Source organism: Chenopodium album, chromosome 11, assembly GCF_948465745.1.
Source record: "Chenopodium album chromosome 11, dcCheAlbu1.1, whole genome shotgun sequence".
NCBI classification, from domain to species: Eukaryota; Viridiplantae; Streptophyta; class Magnoliopsida; order Caryophyllales; family Amaranthaceae; genus Chenopodium; species Chenopodium album.
In genome coordinates, this window is record NC_137844.1 from 28,353,779 (window position 1) to 28,361,946 (window position 8,168).

The 8,168-nt window shown below is 40.4% G+C and overlaps 1 non-coding gene across 1 annotated transcript; it reads left to right on the forward strand.

Moving 5' to 3' along the window:
• The first annotated feature begins 7,565 nt into the window (after positions 1–7,565).
• Positions 7,566–7,671, forward strand: LOC145569583 (small nucleolar RNA R71). The gene has a single exon (XR_014096174.1). It is a non-coding gene; the product is annotated as a small nucleolar RNA R71 (small nucleolar RNA).
• Positions 7,672–8,168: the final 497 nt, after the last annotated feature.

The window sequence follows — 8,168 nt, forward strand, 5'->3', positions numbered from 1 at the left end:
CGAAAAGTGGAAAGTAAGTTATGGTTTAGGGAAATGAGCTAGGAATTGGATTGGTTTATGAAATGTATTAAATGGAAACATGGATTTAAGCACTCCAAAGGTTAAATATTCAACCCAAACAATAATGACGGTGAAAGGTTGTTCATCATCGGGTTTGGTTTTGGGGAGACATTTTTAGGTGTCTTCACACATACATGATTGAACTAATCATTTGAGGGCCTGTGTGGACGGAGTAACCGCCTATCTGGCTCTCATGCAATGATAGGGAACACCCATGAGGTATTCCTGAAGCTGCCTGGGAAGCTCAACGTTGAAACCGATTCAGACAACTGTTGGTTTCTCTTCTACTTGATGATGTGTAGGGCATTAAAGAACGACTTTTTGCTGCCATCCGGCTGGATGTGCCGGATGACTTTCCTCGTGCACCCCTGCTTGGTGGTGCGCACGCACCAGGTGCCCCGTTCCTCCTTCATTCGATTTTCTATTTATACCCTTAGACTTTTCCTTTTTATGGGGGACGACTTATTTTGTACTTGACACTATTTTCCAGAAGTAGTAGAGAGAGAAAGTAGAGAGAGAAGCTTAAGATTACTTGATTGTACTTGAATTTGATCTTTGATTTCAACTTGATCTTGGATTTCTTCTTCACATCAATGAAAGTTTGTGAGATTTCTTTCCTTTGAATTTACTTTTATTGCAATTTCCTTTAAATTCTTGAATGTTTGATTTGAATTCCATTCTTTGCTTTAGAATTTCTTGAGTGATTGAATTTCTTCTTGTTTAAACTTGAAATGAATATGATTGTGATTGAATTTGTTTTGTTTTTCAATTTCACCATGATTAGTGAGTAGATTAGTTGCTAGGGAGAAGCGGAAGCATGCTCGTTTGATGATTTTTGCTAGTTGATGATCCTTGATTGATTGAATTGTTGCAATTAAATTGGTTGACATAGTTGTGCATGTGATTAATTAGACTAGGAGTGATCAACCTATAAGATTAATCTAGATTGCATTGCAAATTTCAATGACATGAACCCTTGATTTGAGAATTGCTTTAATTGATTGAATTTGATTGTGATTTTCCTAGTTAGCCATTCATAGTGAACCCTAGTTTGGCTTATAGGAGATAGCTTTTGGATTCCTTTGGTTGCAACTATCGTTTGTCCTTTGTAATGTTTGAATTGATTGAGTGACCTATCAATAGCATAATCATTGAGCTTGCATGTGGAACCTATATCCCTAGTGTTTAGAATATTTAATTTCTCGGTTTGTCTAGCTTTCTCCATACTTTAGTTACCAACAATTTCTTTTTACAATCTTCGAAGTAGCTTGACCTAGGCTATAGCTTGCACCTACTCTTTCCTTTGAATTCGACTCTTGACTTACCATATACTCGTATTAGGTTGGTCGAGTGTTTATAAATTTTGTTTGACTCTAGGAAAGGGTAGAAAACGACCTTACGTGAAAAATGGAAATTATACCTCAATAAAGCTTTTAATCACTTGAAAATTGCACAAATGGAGAATATAGACCGAATAGAACACCCAAAGTCAAGTTCCAAACACCAAAATAAAACCCCAAAATTCGAATTTTTGCCCAAATTTTCGAATTTGAATTCAAAAATTTCTGATTTTTTTTTTTTAAAAAAAGATTTGATTATGGTTTAATGTAATTTGCGAATAAATGAAAATAAAAGGATGAAATTGCTTGTATTTACAAAGGATTTGGAAGGGTTTGGAGAGAGATAATTGAGTGGTGGAATGAGGAGGAAGTCGAGGAGAGAGAAAAGGAGTGAATAAGGGTGAGCTTTGGAGAAGAGGGGGACGAAAAAGGGATGCGGGGCTTTTGTGGATGGTGCGTGCGCACAGCTGGGTTGGTGCGTGCGCAGCAGCTACGGCAGGGGGGGGGGGGCTTGCATTGCCTTGCAACGCACCAAACGCACCCAAAATCTCTGACCCCTATGGTGCGCGCGCACAGGTAGGGTGGTGCGTGTGCACCAGGGGGGAATGTGGGGTTCAAAAATTTTCCGATTTTCATTAAAATGGGTTAAAATTTCTGACCCTTTTGGTGCGTGCGCGCAACCCATGATGCGTGCGCGCCAAATAAAGGCTAGGGGGAGAAATTTTTGCCCTTGAACATGCTCTCGTGCTCGCACTCTCATTGGCGCTAACGAGCATCATGATCGATTGCTTAAAAATTACACAAAAATAGTTCAAAAATCACTCGAAAATGAATAGAAAATCAATGAATAATGCAAACACGAGAGCATATAACCCCAACAAACTTCTTCACCTAAGTTTAACCAAACCTCATGAAACCTTGAATTAACACTGAAATTGTTGGAAATTTTCATTGATCCAATCTCATGGTACCTAAAATCAAGAAAACAAAGAAGAATAAGAAAAGTTCTCAAAGATAAAAGAAATATAGAGAATTGAAAAATCAAAAGAAAAGGGTTAGAAAACCGGGTTGCCTCCCGTGAAGCGCTTGTTTAACGTCATAGCTCGACGTTCTCCACCTATTAAGGTGGTTGTCGGAGAAGCAATATGTGAATAAGGCCAAAAAAAGCACCATCGAAATACTTCTTGAGTCGATGGCCATTGACCTTAAACAGAGATGAAGAATCCATCATTGAAACTTCTACAACACCACTAGGAAAGACATTTTGAACCAAGTAAGGACCGCTCCATCTTGACATGAGCTTTCCGGGAAACAACTTCTTTTTTGAATTGTAGAGAAGAACTTTGTCACCAACACAAAATTCTTTCTTCTCAATAAGCTTGTCATGAGTTTCCTTGGAACGAGCTTTGTAAATACTAGCACAATCGTAAGCATTGAGTCGAAGCACCTCTAGCTCATGAAGATTTAACCACCTTTTCTCCCCTGTACTTGCCGAATCAAAGTTTATCTTCTTGATTGCCCATAAAGCACGGTGTTCGAGCTCTACCGGGAGATGCATGATTTGCCATAAACTAGGCGGTATGGAGTGGTACCTATAGATGTCTTGAAAGCCGTTCTATAGGCCCAAAGAGCATCATCCAACTTGTCTGGCCACTCCTTCCTATTTCTTGCAACCGTCTTTTCAAGGATTAACTTGATTTGACGATTGGAAACCTCAAATTGGCCACTTGTTTGAGGATGATATGGTAGGCCAAATCGTTGATGAACTCCATGCTTTCGTAACATCTTTTGAAAGGCATTGTGAATAAAATGAGAACCATTATCGCTTATCACCGCCTTTGGTACACCAAACCTTGGAAAAATGACCTTCTTGAACAACTTCATTACCACCTTGTGGTCATTAGTTGGGGAAGCAATGGCCTCAACCCATTTAGACTCGTAATCCACCGCTACAAGGATATATTGATTTCCAAAGGATGAGGGAAACGGTCCCATAAAATCAATTCCCCACACATCAAACACTTCCAACTCAAGTATGGGTTGTTGAGGCATCTCATTTCGCTTGGAGATATTCCCAACTCGTTGACAACGGTCGCATGTCTTAACAAAAACCCATGAATCCTTGAAGAGATGTGGCCACCATAAACCGCTTTGAAGAATCTTAGTGGCGGTTTTAGAAACACCCATATGGCCACCACTCGGATCCGAGTGGCACATCTTCAAAACACTAGGCACTTCTTCATTTGGAACACAGCGCCTAAGTAAACCATCGACTCCTAGCTTGTACAAGATGGGATCATCCCACACATAGTGTCTTGCCTCTCTCTCGAGCTTCTTTTGTTGATTCTTAGAAAAGGAAGGTGGAAACTCCCCACATGCAAGAAAGTTCACTAACTCGGCGAACCATGGGAGCTCCTTTGCCTCAATAGCATATAAGATGTCATCAAGCATCCTATCCTCAATTAGAGAACCATCATCATGAATTTGAGAATCCTCTAGGCGAGAGAGATGGTCCGCCACAACATTTTCCGCTCCACTCTTATCCCTAATCTCAATGTCAAAAGTTTGAAGTTCGAGCACCCACCGGATCAACCTAGGCTTGGACTCTTTCTTGGCAAAAAGGTACTTGAGAGCCGCATGGTTTGTGAAGACAATGGTCTTGGAACCCAACAAATAACAGCGGAACTTCTCAAAAGCATGAACAATAGCCAAAAACTCCTTTTCCGTTGTGGTGTAGTTCCTTTGATCACCATTTAGAGTCTTGGACATATATTAGATCACATGTAGCTTGTTTTCCACTCTTTGACCCAAGACACCTCCAATTGCCGAATCACTCGCATCGCACATCAACTCAAAAGGTAAATCCCATCTCGGAGCTTGAACAATAGGAGTAGAGATTAGAGCCTTCTTCAACTTATTGAATGCTTCCAAACACTTATCATCAAATACAAACTCGGCATCCTTTTGAAGAAGATCATTGAGGGGCTTTGCAAAGAGCGAGAAATCCTTGATGAACCTTCTATAAAACCCGACATGTCCTAAAAAAGATCTCACTCCTTTCACATTGACCGGAGGTGGATGCTTCTCAATAACCTCAATTTTTTCTTTGTCCACCTCTATCCCCTTGTGAGAAATCTTATGGCCAAGGACTATGCCTTCCTCCACATGAAGTGACACTTCTCCCAATTCAAAACCAAGTTCACCTTCTCACACCTTGCCAAACATTTCTCAAGGTTTTCAAGACATGCCTCAAATGAAACACCTCTTATGGAGAAATAATCCATAAACACTTCCATCTCCTCCTCCAACATATTTCCAAATATACTCATCATGCATCTTTGAAATGTTGCGGGAGCATTACAAAGGCCAAACGACATTCTCCTATAAGCAAATGTTCTATAGAGACAAGTGAAGGTTGTTTTCTCTTGTCATCCGAGTGGATAGGGATTTAGAAAAATCCCGAATAACCATCAAGAAGACAATAGAACTTGTGCCTCGTTAGTCTCTCAAGCAATTGATCAATGAAAGGATGGGGGAAATGATCTTTCTTGGAGGATGTGTTTAGACGTCTAAAGTCTATACATATCCTCCATCCCGTGACCGTCCTCGTCGGAATGAGCGCACCTCTCTCGTTCTTGACGACGGTCATACCTCCCTTCTTTGGGACAACATGAACGGGGGAGACCCACCTAGAACTCGAGATGGGGAATATAATTCCCGCATCTAAAAGTTTGGTGATCTCCTTCTTCACTACCTCTTCCATTTGGGGATGTAGCTTTCGTTGCCTCTCAATAGAAGGTAGATCACCCTCCTCAAGGGTTATGTGATGTGTACATAAAGCGGAGCTTATACCTTTGAGGTCATCAATGGTATAACCCAAAGCACCTTGGTGCTTTCTCAAAACATCACATAACTCTTGAGCTTGGCGCTCACTCAAAGAAGAGCTAACAATCACGGGATAGGTGGAGTTGGGTCCCAAGAATTCATACCTAAGGTGTGATGGAAGAGGTTTGAGATCAACCATTGGCACACCTTTACCTTCCTTTGATGTAGCCACTTGCAACGCTTCTTGGCTAGAAATGCTCATACACATTTGCTCTTCAACATTCTCAAGGCTTCCATTAAGCACATCTTCATACAAAGCCATCTCCTTGCTAGGAGCACCTATATTTTCCTTATTCGACAAAACATTCTCAAGAGCATCGTTAGAAGTGAGAAATTGCTCATGCATGGAAGACACAACATGATCAAGAGAATCAATCAACATGCAATTTTCTAAAGAAGAACTTGGATACTTCATACTATCATTCAAGTCAAATTCTATCACCTCATCCCCTACTTTTAGTGAAATTTTAGCACTTTTCACATCTATCATAGCACCCAAACTAGCAAGGAATGGTCTCTCTAGAATGATAGGAATATTAGCATCTTCGTCCATCTCAAAAACCACAAAATCCACCGGAATAACAAATTTCCCAACCCTCAAAGGGACATCCTCTACCTTACCCTTATGAAACTTAATTGACCTATCGGCCAATTGCAAAGTGATATTAGTAGGTAAGAGTTCCCCTAGCTCAAGTCTTTGGTACACCGAATATGGCATAAGGCTAACACTAGCTCCTAGGTCACACAAGGCATTCTCGATTTGCATTTTGTAAATGGCACAAGGGATGGAAAAGTTTCCGGGATCTTTTAGCTTAGGTGGCATCTTGTTCATTATGATTGCATTACAATTTTCGGTCAAATTCAGCATCTCTACACCATCATAAGTTCTCCTACCGCTCAAAATGTCTTTGAGGAATTTTGCGTAGTTGGGCATTTGGATGAAAACTTAGGTAAATGGTAGAGAAAGGTGAAGTTGCTTGAGCATGTCAATAAATCTTCTGAATTGTTCATCTAACTTGTGTCTCATGAATTTTTGTGGATAAGCTGGTGTTTCACAATTTCTTTCTCCACTCTCACCTTACTAGGTTTCTTAATCTCAACTTCACTCAAAGATGCACCATCTCTCTCATCTTCTACCAAAGCCTCTTTTGTGGCCTCCTTGGTCTTACTCTTCCTAGGAAAACTCTCCTCAAGAACCTTACCACTCCTTGTAACAATAGCATTGAACGGTCTCTTGGTATCTAGGCCTTGGGAAGGTAAAGAAGAAGGACTAGCATGGTCTTTCAAAGCATTAGCAAGTTGAGGAATTTGGTTTTCAAGCATCTTATTATGAGTCATCATTTCATTAAATTTCTTGTCACTTACGGCCATGTAAGTGTTCAACAACTTTGTTTGATTTTCAATGATTTTTTCCAAATTGGTTCTATGAAAAGAAGAAGAGGATTGAACATAGGAGTTATCATTTTGGTTCTTTGGAGCAAAACCGGGTGGGGGACCCCTTTGAGAGTTATTTTGAAAATTTCCCCTATTTTGATTGTTCTAATTACCTCTACCTTGATTATGGTTACCATAACCTTGGTTATGATTACCATAATTTTGGTTATGATTATGGCTACTATAACCTTGGTTGTTATAGTTACCTCGGGAATTTTGGTTCCCATGGTTCCTATTACCACCACCTTGGTTGTAGTTGTCAAAATTGCCATGGTTGTTGTAATTCCTACTCCATTGACCTCTTTGATTCTCAAACCTAGAATCATTATTGTTTGACACATAGTTCACATGCTCATTCACATTTCCATCTTGATCATCACAAACATCCATACATGCATGAGGGCAATTAGAAACATCATGATATACGATCCACAATCATCACAAAACAAGCATCCACTAGGCATGTTATTAGAAGAGGGAGGGGGTTGACAATTAGAAGACATACCTCTCCCCTTAGATTGGGAGGGAAGACTTGAAACTTGGTAGGTAGCACTTTCCAACTTCGCCTTGATAGCGGACATCTCCTTCCCCAAGTTTGTCATTTGTGAGGATAGATTATTGATATCATTTAGATGATCAACCGTGTACACCGAAGAGCTACTCTTGCTAGTTGACTCTCTTTCTCCATCTTGCCAATCTCTATAGTACCTCACTACATCTTCAATTATGTCTACCACTTCCTCTTTCGTTTTATTCATGATAGGACCTCCGGCTCCTCCATCTAAACATGATTTTCCTTGAGGACTAAGGCCTTCATAGAAAATTTGAATAATTTGGTAAGTAGGAATTCCGTGGTGAGGACATTCTCTTTGATAATCTTTGTATCTCCCCCATGCTTCATAGAGACTCTCAGTAGGCTTTTGCTTGAAACCTTGAATCAAAGCTCTAGCCTCCGCTGTTTTCTTTTGTGGATAGAAACGGGATAGAAACTTCTTAGTCACTTCGTCCCACGTCCTTAGAGAATTCGGCTTGACCTCCTTGTCTAGCCATTCCAAGGCACACCCTATGAGGGAAAAGGGAAAGAGCTTGAGGCAGATGAATTCTTGGGAAATTCCATTCACTTTGAGAGTATTGCAATATTTTTCGAACTCCTTGAGATGATTTAGTGGGCTTTCATGTTTGGCACCACTAAATTGTCGCCTCTCTATCAAAGTGATCATTGCCGGTCTTATTTCAAAGTCATTCGCCGGTGTTGTAGGTGGAGCAATCCCACTCTCAAATCTATATGCGCCGGGAATCCCCAATTCTTTCAACGTCACCCTTGGATTTTCTCCCATTCTTTCTTGTTCCTCTTGTTTTGGTTCTTCTTCACTTGAAGTGCTAGGGCTCAAAGATCGTCTAGCAACCCTTAACCTTGCAAAAGTTCTCTCAATTTTCGGATCAAATGGC